This window comes from Manis javanica, chromosome 9 (genome assembly GCF_040802235.1).
Source record: "Manis javanica isolate MJ-LG chromosome 9, MJ_LKY, whole genome shotgun sequence".
In the NCBI taxonomy this organism is placed as follows: domain Eukaryota; kingdom Metazoa; phylum Chordata; class Mammalia; order Pholidota; family Manidae; genus Manis; species Manis javanica.
This window is the reverse complement of record NC_133164.1, coordinates 26,800,335-26,816,401: the sequence shown is the minus strand read 5'-3', so window position 1 is coordinate 26,816,401 and position 16,067 is coordinate 26,800,335. Positions and strand designations below refer to the sequence as shown.

The following is a 16,067-nucleotide window of genomic DNA, read 5'->3' as shown; positions in this document are numbered from 1 at the left end:
CTAAAGTGCTAATGTGTTATAGGCATTAATTCATTAAATTATTATAACAACCTTATGAGGCAGTACTATATCCCTTATTTTATATATGAGGTGTGTGAGGTACAGAGATGTTATACAATGTGTACAAGGTCACCCATCTAGTAGTTGGTGCAACCAAAACTTAAACCTAGGTGATAGTAATATTGAACTTTCTTTAATCTACTGTTCTATATTGACTTCCAATTAAATAAGAGACAAAAATTAGCAAATGCCTTCCACTCTCTTTAAGCAAATTCTCTATCTCATCTATTCAAATCTTATAGACACTTCAGACAAATTATAGAAAGAAAATAATCTTATTTATATTTTATTATATGTAATATAATTTTATTTATATTTTATCTCTTTTAAGTAATCTGCATACTTCATTATTAATTAAATTTAATGATTTAGTCCCCCCAAAGGGGATTTATTAATTCTCCTAGCTGGAAACTTGAGAATGGCTCTGACTTCAGGCACAGATCCAGGGCACAATCCTATTGTTAGGTTCGTCTCTTTCTACATCTCTTGGGTACATCTTCTTCATGGGCTGGGCAAATGGCCTCCAGTGATTATATCCTAGCAGCTTAACAAGTCCAATGCTAATTATATTTCTATTAATATTTTTTCATCAGAGCTCAAGAATCAACTTCATGATTTTGTTCAGACCTATTTAACTTGTGAACCTTCTGGATGGGACTCTATGGTACTAAAAGTTGTAGAGACCTTTAGAGTTTTGGCCTCTTCTTGATGTTTACTCTTAGTTGAGATTGTAAATTATATTATTAACATTGCCCTCACCTCACAATAATTCATTTTTGATGCAGGATTAACTTAAAACCCCTGTATAGAGATGCTTATCCTGATGTAGCTCCCCTAATCACTGCCCCCGTATGTTATGGTTGTTTACCTTCCTATTCTGAGATGGGCGATGAATGAAAACCCCTCCCCAAAGAGCTGAAAAGGTGAACTAGATGTGAGTAATGTCACAAGCCTCAGTAAGGACTCAGCAAGGGCTGACTGACTTCTACCTTCTGATGAGTTTCTCTTCCTTACGGCCCTAACCTTCAGTACTACTCCTAGTTCCTTGCTGACAGTGTCATGCCGGCCATGGCTGGCTCTCCATGGAATAGGATATCACCACTCTCTGAAGGAATAGGGTGCCCTGCTTGGGTCCAATAGTATACATGGGAGCTTGGCTTTCCTCTGGCCATCCAGGTGTCCTAGGTCTTCTTTAGGGCTTCTGAGTGTTCCAGGAAAAATCAGATAAGTGTCTTTAGTGGGTAGGTAAATGATTTATGCAAAGACTCAAGGTATAGGCAGGCTCACAATTCTCCCCCATCCCAGAGGAATTTTTCACTCACACAGATGATTGGCAGGAAGGATCTGGCAATGCAGCTGACCTCTGCAAGTTGTCCTTCCTCAGCAGGACTGGAACTGGCCCTCTGGTCCAGCATAGCATCTGCACATGTGAACGGCACTTTTGATAGTTGTCTTTTCTTGGCCCACCTCCTGAAACATACACACTTCACTTTCTGAAATACGTGCATTCTCGGGACTTCGCTGGGCATTTCAAACTTCAAAGTTGGGGAGTACCCTCTTGCTTGACCCTTTCTCCCTTTTCCCAATCTCATCTGGGTCTCGTGTGATTTTAGTTTCTCCATATTTTTCTTATATTTTTAAAATTGTAAACAGTGAATAAGGATTACTTCTTAAATGAGAAAATCCTTAGTAAACATTATTTTAAACCAGTTGTAAATATCACAGAAGACAAGGAAAATAAGGATTGAGAAAGAGCACTGGATTTGACAACAAAAAGGTCAGTGATTAGAATCTGGAAGAGCAGGTCAAGGGAGATGATAGGCAGAAGTGCTCCTAAGGGATCCGAGAATGAGTGAGAAGAACAGAGCTGAAGGTGTTAGTTTCTGCCAGCCGGTGGGAAGGTAAGCCCTAAAAGAAAGGAGGAAAACATGCCATCATCATCATATCATCTTTTGAGTTGTACTTGATTTTTTACATTTAACTGACTAACAAACATTGTAACATTCATGTATAATAAGAAAACCGAGATGCAGAGAAACTAGTTTGTCTTACAAAATCAAAGAAACTGATCCTAAAACCTGATGACTTTCCCCTCTACTCCACTCTCTGCTGCAGGATGGTAAGGAAGGTCAGATGAACGGTATCTTTTTCGTCCTTCCTTTTTTTTTTTCCAGCTATTGAAGACTATCTAAGCAAGGAAGAAAGAATCACAGAACTCTGGGCTCTCCTACATATTTAGCTTCCTTGTCCATAGAGCAGAGCAGCTAACATGGGTTTGGACGCAGGCAGCTTGGATTCAAATCTCTGCTCCGCTGTACACTCCCTGCATGGCTCCAGGCAAACTAGCCCCTCCAGCCTCAGGTTTCTCATTTATCTAGTGCAGATGACAGCATCTACCTCAGGGAGGTGTTACGAAGATGAGGCGGATAATATATGTAAAAGTATCTAGCACAATGCCTGGCACAAAAACAGCAGCCTTCATATGTGGTTGATGCAGTTGTGATACTGCTTCTGTTATAACATGTTTGAATTGTCCTTTATTTCTTTGAGGGGGTAGAGGGCAGGTCTTGATCCTGTTATATATTTAGAAACATTCTATATTGTAGTATGCCAAGATGAATACAATATTAGTTACTGGCTGATTAATTCCCTTAAAGCTCCTAACAGACTCCTATGAATGCCAGTCATGTACCTAGTTGGTGGTAGGAAGTAGAGACAGAAGAATGAGTTAAACATTGACCCCTCTTCTAAGAAGTGAAGGAAGAGACACTTATATGAAGTGATTATTATAAAGCAATTAATAACTGCTCTGCTAGAGACATAAGCTGAGTGCTAGGGGAGCTTAGGGAAGGTAGCACTTTGGGGCAGGAGCAAAAAGCATCAGAGAGAAGGTTACTTTTTATAGTAATAATAATGAATACCATCTTATAGGGTCCAAGAACTGTACTAAAAGTTTTACATATTTTATTACATTTGCTTTTCATTTTTTCATCCTCCCTCCTACCTTATGACCCTCAAAAGAAACTGCAATATTAGCAAAGTCCCTAATATGCCATCTAATAAAAAGGAAGGTACAGGGTTCTCTACCTGTTTTCCATGGGAAGCTACCCCTCACAGATGCTACCTGAAAAGGTTCTACAGTAAAATCTATTTGAGAAATAAGTGATGCTTTTGCCTCTTGGAGTATTACAATGTTTGGAGATATTTTGCAGATTCTGAGAAGATTTGTTGAGAGTCTTTTTTTTAACTCAGACTTTCCCAAATAGCAACTACAATTAAAAAATAATCAACAACTATGAACACTTTAAGGAACTAAGGTTTGTGGACCTCTGGAAATGCTGATTTAAGCAATTCCTTACCTTCTCCGCCAATACCTGGACGTTTCTGAAATACTCTTTTTAACAGGGAAGGCACATGAGTGATGGTGACTGCTGTTACATATTTAAATATATTTCCAACTAAAATGGCACAGACTTGACATGGTGGAAATGGCAGCAGGAGAAGGTGGGAAATTGTGAAGTGGCAAAAAGTGCAGAACCAGAAAACAGCAAATCTGTGGGGGACTGTTATTTAGAAGAGGATAACTTGCTAAAATTGAGGTTAAAGTCGAAAAATTTCAGGACGGTGATGTCAGGACAAAGCATTTAGAGAAGATATACATAATTATCATTGCATGGACATGAAATAATATACTCAGTTTTTATTATTTTGTTTTTTTTACTCTTAAACGATTTCTAAAAAAAATTTCTCTCAGTCATTTTTTTTTTCATAGTCTACCAGTATTCTAAAATTGGGTTCTGCAATATTACATGGCAGTGAATAAGCCTTCTGAAATCACTGAAAAATACTTTAAGCAGTTTACAGTGTTTAAGTGCATGATTGGTTTCCAATGATACTGTGGTCATGACCTGGATTTTCTTATCAATGCAATGAATCTTCTCTTATGTCTGGTTAATTATTACAGTTTGATGAATATCTGTTTAATGTAATGAAACTGAGTCTAACACTGGTGTTTTACTTCAGCATTGTGATGTAAATGGTTCTAGAAGGTGATTAAATGATAAAAAGACATAGTCCAGGGATGTCCTTCCCATCCAGATCAAACCTGTCTTGCACTTGGGCTGTTTGCTTTCAAACTGTCCTCAGATTGGAGGTGGGAAATGCTCCATTCAGTGACGCCCGCATCAAAACTTGAGCCTGGAGCTCAAACACTCTGCCCTGCAGAGGAAAATATAAAAGCGCAGTTGGAAAAAATATATTGCGGGGCTAAGGACCAGGTGCTGCCTGGTGTCCTTTTAGTTTGGGGCATGCCTGGTGGGCTGCAGGGAGAGGACTCCCAGGCACCAGGGAGTAATTCACCTCCGCTGGAAGAGGAGAGGATGGGAACGGCAGGGTCACGAGTGTACAGATCTGTTTGCTTTTCCTCTCCAGTGAGCCCAGCTCTTAGAATGTACATCTCCTCTTTTCCTACACTACAGTAAGGAAAAACACATTAACCAAGGTGTACTTTTTAATTAAATGTAGTACCACTTAGGAAGATGTATGCTAATCTGAGGCCAAATCTGCCTCCCTCAGCTCTGCAAGATGCTGCCCCAGCAGAGGCTGTAAAGCTCTCGATAAGGGAGGCAGGAGCAAGGTGCAGGTCCCCTAGCGATAACCTCCTGACTCCGATATTATAGGTCTTTCTGCTGGAATTGAGTTCTACATCTTACTCGATGGGTTATTGTCACAGATGAGTAATGAACGCACCCTGCCCGAGTCCCAGGGTGCAGGAGGCAGTCGGTCAGGCCGCGGGGAGGCCCAGCTGTGGGCGGCGGGCGGGCAGACGCGGGAAAGGCAGTTAAAGGCGCAGTGACAGCCGCGGCCGCGCGGCCCGCCTGCCCGGGAGCAGCCAGGGGCCGGCCTGCGGGCCGCGCGGGCGGCGTGCGCATTAATCACCGCGCTCCCCGGGCTGCTGGGCCGGGCGGGGGACGCAGCCCGGGCCGCCGAACAAAGGCAGGACGCGAACGGGGCTCCTCTGCCGGTGGGTCGTTTGCTGGGCTGGTTTCTAGAGGGTGAAATAAATAACGGCACCACCGCCAACTGAAGGCATAAGGCACGAGAAGGGAGCGCGTTTAGGGCAGCCCGTCTTCATTCCTTCTAGGGGTCCTTTGTGAACCTGAATGTGTTTACTTGGATGTCTGATTTCCCTGAGGCCTCCTAAGGGGCTCATTGCAGGAGTGATGGGACTCCTTTCGGAGAACAGCACTGCAGGCTTGATAGGAGTTCTGAATTAGTTTCTTGTTATAATTAAAAAATAAAAATTGGGGGGTAACTTCCGAGACGTAACAGAGGACAGCATTAACTAGGAGTTTAAAATCCTCGTGTGCGATGATGCATTTATCTATTCTTAAAATTACCATCAAATTGATTTCTCAAATGCATCTCCGTTAAAAGAGGAACTTGACCAGCTGTGTGCAGTAAATTCTGATGCTCCTCTTGAACATATACTCTCTTCAAGTTCTAGAAAGCGAGAGGCAGAGAGAGGGAATTCGCCTCTAGCCAAGGACAGCGAAACTTTAAGAGCAGAAATTGAAAACATATTACTTTTCTCTGAGCTTAAGATACACACAGTTTTTAGGAATGGTGATTTAGAGGAAAGTAAACCAACTGACATTTTGCAGTAATTGTATTGCACCAAATTTTAAGATAAGGTGATTTACTTATAACCCTCTTTATTTGGAAAGATTTTTATAATCTCTTTCACATTTGGCAATTAGTTACAATAATGCTTATTGTTTTAAAAAGTGTTAAGTCAGAAATTCTTGGAGGAAAAGGAGGGTAACTTGGAATTGAGTAGGAAGAGGTAGACTAAATAGAACACTTGTTCAGCTTGGGAAAAAATAGGAAAAACAAAGTTTCTTGCCTTCAAAACAAGGGATCCTGAGGGTGTTGGGCATGGGTGACAGTGCAGTGAACTTTCCTATAAGACAATTCCCTGGATGAGTCAGGATAGTCCTTGACAATTCCTTTTTCTTGGCAATGATGATACTGTGTTATAAATACCTAGTGACCTGGGAGAACTATTTCCCTTCTGTAATTCAGTCCCTTTTTAAATATACTTGATTCTCTTTTCATTTTTGGTAACTGTGGTGTAGCGATGTTCCACCTCTGTACCACCAAATTCAATGCTGATTGGAGAAGCAGCCTGTTAGAGGCATTGAGCTAGTTTCGGCGGACCTACAATGTAGTTCTGCGTTCCCAAGTACCGACTGGCCTTTGGCAAGTGGTTTCATTTTGGGGAGTAGAGGAGGTTTCCTTTTTTCTCATCTGTAAAATGCAGACTCGGCAATGGAATTGAATTGATTCTTTGCTCATTCTCCTTAAATGCAATTAAGCTACAAAATCTTCACATGCCTCTGCTTGCCTTTGAACAGGGTATTCAGAAACTGAGATGAAAGTTCTATCATGATTTAAGATAAGATACACTGCCTATTCCAATAAATATACTTTTGCTTAACTCACATATATTTATAGTATGTAAGATAAAGTACCCTTAGTGCCTAAAATATGGAAACTCTTATGTTTTTAGATAATGATGTACAACAGTCCAGTAACTTCAGAATTAGCACATCAATTACCATAAGTTACAGTCCCTAATTTGCTGAACTCTCCTCCTAGAATTCCGTCTCTCAGCCTATCTGGGTAGCTCTGGCTCACTTCCTGAATGCAACCAGATCCTCACCCCTCATTAAAATATGGTGACCTGAATCCAAAGCAGACCCACTTCCCCCAGACCTGTGGTGCATGAGTTAGTGTGTACTCCATGCTAGAAACTACCCAGAGCTTTGTGGGGTTGCAGAGTTCTCCTAACTTTTGGGTCATCATTTAGGTAAATATATTTGGGTTCCATGGTCCTGGAGAAATGAGTTGAACCAGATAATTCATAGCTGCTCCTATTTCAGAAGAACAGTTGACTGTCCTGTCATTTAGAGTGAAACAGGGAGTCCTCCGCTGAGCTGGGGAAGAAGGAGATTGAACGAGTACATCATGCTTTGGAAAATCAATTCTGTTAGTTAACCTTCAACCCACAGCAGGTACCCCAACAGGCTCAGGTCAGCTGAGTATTAATGAAGGCTTTTCTGTATGTGTGAATCTAATGCATAGGGTTATCATCATATTATTATTTTGCATGCTAAATTATGAAACCTTACAAGTCCCTGAATTGGCTTTATACATGATTTCCAAAAGAGAGGGAGGGAAAAGCCCTCACAAGCAGAAGACTCTGAGTGTAAGACTGTGCATAATCTTACAAGTCTAATTTAGTGTGAGATATTGATTGAAGATGAGAATCTGAAAATGTTGTTTAGCTACAGAACACATCAAATACATGTATATTTCCCAAGTTAAAATTTGCTCAGATGGTGTTTCTTTTGAATCCTGTAGAAATATCACTACACAATGTGTTAAAGCCTGACAGAGCACATATAATCATGGGGAGCATGAGCAAGTATTTATTCCTTGCTATATAAAGGTTATATTGGTGAGAAAAAAAAAATCTTCTGGAATGAAAATAATTTCAGTGCTTGCTCTTCTGAAATGGGATTCTCTTTTTAGAGTTTGCTGTGACCTGCACCCTTATACCTCATGCATTTCAATTGTTGCTAAAAGGAAACTAAGTTCTTGTTAGAATTTAAAACGCAAGGATCCATTTCTGCCTAACAGTCTTGTAGCTGTGCATTCCCTGAAGTGTATCCCATCTGCTTTTGGGAGCTCTCATTGCAATATGCAGTGATTGCTGGATAAGCACACCATTTTCCTGTCAATACTTTCCTATTAGCCTCCTGGATCCATACATCATCATCTTGCTGGCCTGCAGTTTGCTTATCTTTGTCTCCGAGGCTGTCTTTGATTTATCTAACACCCAAGCTAATGAGGCATGGAGCCCAGGGTGGCTCCAAGGATAATGCACTCCTGTATAAAAATGCTTAAGGAAGGATCAAGTGCTAATCCATTCTAGACTAAAAGGCCTAGCCCTTCAACAAATGTTGTATTTCTTAATCGCTAAACTAAGACTATAATAGCTCCCCCTTAAGCTACTACCATGGGTAAAACTATACACACTGACTACACGCAATTTACCAAAAGTGGAAATTGGATTTTAATTTGTACTTTCAAAAAAAAAAAACCCAAAATAGTTTCTATCTTAGCAACAGTTATCCCCATTATTTGACAGCATTCTTATGCAAAAATAAGATAGCTTTAATATTTAATTTACAATAATAGTTTTATATTCCCTCACTGGGACCTATGTTTTTCCAAAGACAAAAATAACAGAAGCTCCAGTGTTACTGAGGCAAGGATAAATCAAGCCAGCTATTTCAATAATGGAGGTAATTACAAAGTGTACATATCTGAAATGTACCAAGTGGTTAGGGGTTGTTTAATTAACATAAAAATTTCAATATCATCAGCAAGTGTGTTGGTATTACAAAAGCATTGTTAAAAATGCATTTTGAAATAGTAAAGATTTTCACTATTTCAGTTATACACACATTTTAGCCATAAAAAACACCTTTAACTGATACACAGTAAATTCTACATCATCTCAACTATACAGCACAGCATAAAGAAGCTAGTGATATCCAATTTGGTCAATACAAACAACTAATCTAGAAACAGAGGCCCAAAATATTACCTTTAGAAATAATGTTCTAATAAGATATCTACCTTAAGCTACATGCATAAATACCTCCCAAATATCTACTCCCCTCTATTTATTGTTTCACTGTAAAGAGCCTTCAATTCAGTGTAGAGAGGTTTTCTTAAAATATTTTATTTTTTCTATTAATCATATGTGATGAGAAGCGGGATACTGAAGATTCTTTCCTTTATGAATCTTTTACCAGTGGTAGTCTCAAAATTATCCTATTAAAAGCAAGTATGGGAGGAAGAAGTGAGGGAAAGAAGATGAGAGAGACAGAGAAAGATAGAGAGAGAGAGGCAGAGGGAAAGAGAAGAAAAATGCCAGGTTGCAACTAAATAATGGCCAAAATCCCGGGAGAAGGGAGGCTCACTCAGTATTACGGTGCAACAAGAAAATCACCCATTGGTTCACATTATGCCCCTGAGGAACTGACCCAGGTAATAAGTCCCTTTAGTGGTCACTAACTGACATTATTGAGAACCAGGGTGGAATTTAATGATGTGACATTATTAGGAATTGTTACTGAGATGTAAATGATCTTTGGTTGGTTTATTTAAGTCACATAAAAACCTAGTTTAGAATGAAAATTACTTATTGATTATTAGAGCAATTAACAGAATAAATTTTAGTGCTGGTATTAACATTTTCCTAAAGCCCAAAACTGTTGCAGCTGAAACTCAGCAGAACACTTAATTGGTCTGGGACTCGAAGATTATCTTCTTTGGGGAGATTTATCCTTAAAGGATTTTTTAAAAACAGTAAACCAATTACCAAAATCTACTCTAAAATATTTGAAGTTCTTCCATTTTTGGCTTTTAGTAGGGGGAAAAATATTCCAGAATAAAATGGAGCTGCATGAACTTAATTACATAAGAAAAGGAGCAGAACATTCCATTTTGCTCTACTACAAAAAATAAAACAACAGAATCTTTGAAGTTAAGTGGAATCTGTATTGTAGATTTCCTTTTCTCTTTCCCTCTGTTAACATTGTCAGTCAGTCAGCCTCATTCTCATTATGGGGTTTATCTTCCTTACTTGTAATTCTTCCTTTTTTTATTAGTCTTCATTTTAAAGTTAGGATCAATTCTTAGAATGTGGTCTTTCTCAGAACTGATCATCCTTTCTATGGCTTTCAAGGACTGATACTGTTGTGTACAGTTACACATGTGAAGGTATAGAATAAAACTAAGTAGATGCATAATTCAACACTCAATCTTTGAAATTTGCTTGAATTATTTTGATGTCCTGGGCAGAAGGGTTTTTTGTTTTGTTTTGAACCTAGATTAATGCCACTAGTCTCATCCCGGTGCACCAGCCTATCCAAGGTGCTGGATACTTTTCAAAGAGAATTTCTAATGAGTCTGATTTGTTAACTGATGTCGTCACTCTTAGATAGTTTTAAAAGATACACAGAAGCCTGAGTGAGAATTTGGGCTGAATCACTGTATTAGTTCCTTGGGGCTGCCATAACAAAGTAACTTAAGACTACAGAAATTTATTATCTCACAGTTCTGGAAGCCAGAAGTCCAAAATCAAGGTATCAGCCAGGCCATGCTCCCTCTGAAGGCTCTAGGGAAGAATTCTTCCTTGCCTCTACCTAATTTCTAGTGGATTATGGAAATCCCTGGCATTCCTTGGCTTATAGCTGCATCACTCCAATCTCTATCTCTGCCTTCACATGGCCTTCTTGTGTGTCTCTGTCTTTCTTTGTCTTGTCCTCTTCTTAGGAGGACACAAGCCATTGGAGTTAGGGCCCACCTTATTCCAGTACAATCTCATCTTAACTTTATTGCATCTACAAAGGCTATTTCCAGATAAATCCACATTCACAAATTTTGGGAATTAGCACTTGATTATGTCTTTTGGGAGAGCACAATTCAATCCATCACAATCATATAAGTAATAATCCCCATCTCCAACCTTTGTCATTAATAATAGCTACTATTTAGTGAGTGTCTAGCATGTGCCAGACACTTTGCAAGCCTTTTTAAACTATGCAAGAAGGCACTATAATTTGCATGCAAAGAAACCAAGCTTCAGATGCCTTACCCAAAATCACAAAACTTATCAGTGGTGGAGCTGGTATTTAAATCATGGACTTTACTCCCAAAGCCCATACATTTTTCCCCTATGTGGTCTTCATGGATTAAAGAAAACATAAAGTATTTGTACTTGGTTTTGTAGTAGATTCAGTCTTTACATAAAGATGAGTTAAATATATAGGCAAATGTTCATATTTAAAAGAAGAAACCAATGTTTAGTCAAAACCATAAGTGAATACCACACCTCTGAGTACAGATCCTAAACCTGGGGTACTCTGAAAGACAGTGGATATCATCACATATTACATGAAACATAAAGGTTCCACTCAATGTCTACTTTTCTTGTTTCAAAAGCACCATATGTTTTAGGAGAAATACCCATGTAAGACAGTTAGTTATACCAAGTTGGTAAAAGACCTGTACTTTGAAAAACATAAGATACTCATGAGAAAAATGAAAGGAGCCACCAATAAATGGAAATCTATCTTATGACCATGGACAGGAAGAATTAGTATTGTCAAAACACCATCTTGCCCAAAGCAATTTATAGATTCAATGCAATCCTTATCAAAATACCAACAATATTTTTCAATGAACTAGAGAAAATAATCCTAAAATTCATATGGAACCACAAAAGATCCTGAATAGTCAAAGCCATCCTGAGAAAGAAGAACAAAGCTGGGGTATTATACTTCCTGACTTGAAGCTATACTACAAAGCTACACTAATCAGAATAGTATGGTACTGGCACAAGAACAGACCCCTAAATCAATGGAACAGAATAGACAGCCCATTTATAAACCCATGCATATATGGTCAATTAATATAGAATAAAGGAGCCATGAATATACAGTGGGTAAAAGACAGTCTTTTCAATAAATGGTATGAGGAAAACTGAATAGCTATAAGAAAGAGAATGAAATTGGATTACTGTCTAATCCCATATGCAAAAGTAAACTCAAAATGATGAAAATCTAAATGTAAGACATGAAACCATAAAACTCTTAGAAGAAAGCATAGGCAAAATCTCTTGAACATAAGCATTGGCAATTTTTTTCCTGGACACATCTCCCCAGGTAAGGGAAAGAAAATAAAAAATGAACAAGTGAGACTATATGAAACTAAAAACCTTCTATACAGCAAAGGACACTCTAAGCTGAACAACAAGGCAACCTACAGTGTAGGAGAATATATTCATAAATGATTAATCTGATAAGGGGTTAATATCCAGAATATATAAAGAACTCACATGCTTCAATACCAAAAAACAAATAACCCAATTAAAAAATGGGCAGAGGACCTGAAAGGACATTTTTCCAAAGAAGAAATATATATGGCCAACAGGCACATGGAAAGATGCTCCACATTGCTAGTCATCAGGGAAATGCAAGTCAAACCACAATGAGATGTCACCTCACACCAGTCAGAATGGTCACCATCCAAAAGACAAGAAATGACAAGTGTTGGTGAGAATGTGGAGAAAAGGAATCCCCTCCTACACTGTTGGTGGGAATGTAAATTGGTGCAGCAACTGTGGAAAGTGGTGTAGAGGTTCTTCAAAAAACTAAACTAGAAATATCAAATGACCCAGTAATTCCACTTGTAGGAATTTACCTGAGAAAAACAAAATCCCTGATTCGAAAAGATATATGCACCTCTATGTTTATCGCCACAGTACTTAACAATAGCCAAGTTATGGAAACAACATATGTGTCCATCAATAGATGAATGGAGTAAGAAGTAGTATATATACACAATGGAATATTAGTCAGCCATAAAAAAGAAATCCTGCCATTTGCGACAACTAGAGGGTATTATGCTCAGTGAAATAAGCCAGGCAAATACCATATGATTTCACTTATTTGTGGAACCTAAAAACAAAGCAAACAAAATGAACTAAATAAGAGTAGACTCATAGACACTGAGAAGTGACTGGTGGTTACCACAGAGGTTGATGAGTGGGGAGGGGAAGAGGGATAAAGGGGCACAAAAATTCTCAATCATGATATAAGTTGGTCATGGGGATGGTAGTACATGGAGAATATAGCCAGTGATTTTGTAACACCTTCCTATGTTGACAGATAGTACCTGTGCTAGTGGAGGAAGGATTTAGTAATATGGGGAACTGTTGAACAACTGTGTTGTATATTTGAAACAAATATGATTGTATATCAACAATACTTCAATAAAAAAAGACAGTTGTGGAGCAGACCAATGAAATTTTTGAAGAGGTTGAAATAACAGATATCACTTTGGAGACGTCTTATGGGGATAATTTTAGATGTAGACACTGTATTAATATATGTATTTCATTTTCAAATTGCTTTAGTGTAAAGTTTTTAATCTAACATTATGCTTGCTGAAGCTTAAAGTACTTTATAAAAACAGAGCTTTGTTATATCTCTAAGTAAATAGAATGAGTTTAAAAAAACTTTTATTATATCTTTATTATGTAATTGATAGGGATGATAAAATATCCTAATTAGACTTTGCATTTATTTGGTTATTATTAATGAAGTGTGCTTTTAAAAATTATTTATGTTGGCCATTTATAATTATTATTTTTTGCCTGTTTGTGTCTGTCTTTAGTTCTTTGTGTGATATGTGTGTTTGGAATTAGGTGTTTTTTCTCTTAATGGTTTGTAAGAACTCTTTCTATATTAAGAATATGAACTATTTGTCTGCCATACTGGTTGCTTAATATTTTTCCCCAGCTTACATATTTCTATTTCACTTTGCTTATAGTGCTTTCTTTTAACTCTCTTTCCCCCATTTAATTGTTAGGTCATCTAAGTTACTGCTTTCTTTGTGGTTATCTTTTTAAGGCCATGTTTAAAAAGTAGTGCCATACTTCAAGGTTATTTAAGTATTTTTCTAGTGATTTTATGATCTTATTATCACTTACATTTAAATCTTAAATCCATGTGATAATTTTTGGCCCAAATTTCAAGTCTTCATTCTCACTAAATACAGGAAAGAAATACGGTTCCCCTTAAGTGTCATAGCAACTAAGACATGCCAGAGAGAGGAAGATGCTCCTTGCCAGGAGACTTGCTGCAAGCAGACTCTCCCTGAATTTCAGGTTCTTTAGCCCATGTTAGGAATCAGTAGCTAAAACTCACATGCTGTCACATCACTTTCCTCATTCCCTGCCTCAGTCTCTCCATTTGTGAACTGCGAAGTACTGCACCTATCTCTAATCCTTCAGAAGTTCTTGCCATCACATAGCTGCTCTTTGATTGTGCCATTCATTAGTTGAGAGTGTCTGACCATGCTTTACACAAAAGGTTAAGGGAGACAACAAGTGAGCAGCTTTGCCTCTCTGAGCCTGATGCTGAACTCTACAGAGCTGATGATAATAATACTTATACATAGGATTGATAAGAGAAAAATCAAGCAAGTGAGTACAATTAGAATTAGTGTTATTAGTGTCAAAAGTATTTCTTCGAGTTTGATCAAAGATTTGGTTTGGAGGAGTTTTCAATATCCACTAAGTTAGGGTTTATTTTTGGATTTCAATTATTTGTACTAACTCTCTTTATACTGGAGGGTGAATATAGACTGTGTGGGACGTTATTTAAGCCAATGAACTGTGCATAGCTTTGGGGTAACCAAACGAAGTATGGCATGATGAAAAAAAGTTTAAGCTTTTAAAATTTACTTTTAAGGGCCCAGCTACTAAATATTATCTTCAAAAAACTGTGGAATGATAATTAGAAAATGTTTTACAAATTTGAAAACCTCACTGAAGGATATTAAAAGGAGTTATTGAAAATGTTTCATTTTGTAGTAATTAATGTTTTACAACAATATTCTTTGCATTACTATGTTGCAAAAGATGTTATAATGCTAATGGCATTACCATTTCTATCTTATTTGTTTTAATCTTTTAAAGATTGAATTACAACATTGGACCAGACTACTTAATCAGCTTCATAAAGATTAATAACAAAATAGATAAACCAGATGGAGAATATAAACTACTTCATTCACTGGAGCATGTAAAATTTCTTAATTTTAATGGAAATTTCATTTGAGTCAGCAAAAACATACATGGGTTTTTTTTTTCTCTGAACCAATCTAAGCACATTAGGTCAATAGCAGAAAATTGAGCAACTGTCACTCTCCTATAACTGTATCCACCAGAAAAAGAGAAGTGTAACTACAAACATCCACTGCACTTAGTGTTCTAAGACTACAGTTATTATTAAAGGACATTGTCAGTGGCAAGCAGGATTACTTACTTACTTACTTACCTTATTTACCATTGGCTTCGTTGCTTTTCACAATTCTGCAGAATAAAATTACCTTAGATCATGCTGGAATCTTTTAAATTTACTCCCCGCACCGAGGGAAATATTTCATGACTTTGTGTGTGTGTGTGTGTTTTAACCATTGAAAATACACTTGCTTTTTCTATATTCTAAGTGGAAGTGTATTTTGAGATGGTTTTTGAGATACATAATAGCCTGTATTAGATAAAAATTGCTCCATGTTAATCATGGGCATTATTAATTAAAAACCACATGCTTAGTAATTAGCCTGTAGGGTTTGTCCTCCTGCCAGGATAGGGAAGACTCCCTGGATAGAAGATGTCACACCGACTAAACTGATGCTGTGCTTGCTCTTAGCCAAAAGGCCAAGAAGTGAGGCAGCCAATTGGCTGGAATTTAGCAGCCAGTCAAATGGTTTGGTCCCTGCTGGATATAAAGTAATGGACCGGGTACCATGGGGGCTCTCTGATGAAGCAGAAGACACAACGAGGGGTTCAAAATCTAATGAGAAAGGACTGTTCAAAATAGAAGCAAGCAATAATACAACAACAGAAATGATGAATAAAGGATTCTTTTCAGTGATTAAGTATTCCAAATTAAGGAATAGGCGAGGATTATAAACATAATGAAATTTGTATCATTGAAAATTCTTCTCTGGACAGACTTTTGCTGTAGGGCTAAAAGCTCGATTATTTTTGGCCATCTTTAATGGATGCTGCTGATTGCCTGTCCAGAGCCTGCCCTCTTGCCTTCCTTCCAAACAGGATTTTGTTCTGGGATCCACTCTTCCCTGAGCCCACATGACTCAGGGGAAGCTGGATCCATCTTCTGATTGACGGGTGCCCTGAGAAGCCAATGGGCATTTGGCATTCCACTGGTCACATTGGTGTCTGGCTGTGATGGGCATGTGATGAAGTTGGGCCAATCAGATGATGGGAAAGGGTTTTTGCCCTTCTTTTTTGCCTTGTTTATTTTTATTTATTTTTTATTGCAATAAAGTTGTTA

General features: G+C 37.9%; 1 long non-coding RNA gene across 1 annotated transcript; it reads right to left on the bottom strand.

Annotated features, from left to right (window-relative positions):
• Positions 1-1,438: 1,438 nt before the first annotated feature.
• On the bottom strand, positions 1,439-4,946 carry LOC140843547 (uncharacterized). The gene is made up of 3 exons (XR_012121393.1): positions 4,810-4,946; positions 4,166-4,278; positions 1,439-1,530 (listed from the first exon to the last, which is right to left on the bottom strand). It is a non-coding gene; the product is annotated as an uncharacterized lncRNA (long non-coding RNA).
• Between the last annotated feature and the right edge of the window lie 11,121 nt (positions 4,947-16,067).